Here is a 518-nt window from a genome sequence, read left to right on the forward strand (position 1 = left end):
CCGTACACACAACGTACCCGCGGACACACCCAATACCTCCGACCCTCCGCATCGGCCATACATCAAAGTCCACGAAATGCCGCAATTTGGCTTTAATTGCAGAACTACCGCAACAACAACACCTTCGAACACCTCTCCTCGTTACGTCGGTCACGCGCGGCACAAACTCAACTTACTGTCTGATGATGAAGGCGAAAAAAAAGGAGAGGAAAAATGATGAATTTATTGACCATCATTATTGTCTGGGAGATCGCTGGGGCGGCTGGCGTTTGAGGGGAGAAAGAGGGGTGGGGGAAGGGGGGTGATGGGGGGAAGGGGAGGGTGGGGGTGATGGGGGAAGGGGAGGGTGGGGGTGATGGGGGTAGGGGAAGGTGGGGGTGATGGGGGTAGGGGAAGGTGGGGGTGATGGGGATGGGGAAAAGAGAAGGGGGAGTGATCGGGTGGGGGAAGAGCGAGGGGTATGGGGTATGGAAAAAGGTGGAGGGGAGTGATGGGGAAGGGAAAGTGATGGGGGTGGG

The sequence above is a fragment of the Penaeus monodon genome, chromosome 34 (genome assembly GCF_015228065.2).
Source record: "Penaeus monodon isolate SGIC_2016 chromosome 34, NSTDA_Pmon_1, whole genome shotgun sequence".
NCBI lineage: Eukaryota > Metazoa > Arthropoda > Malacostraca > Decapoda > Penaeidae > Penaeus > Penaeus monodon.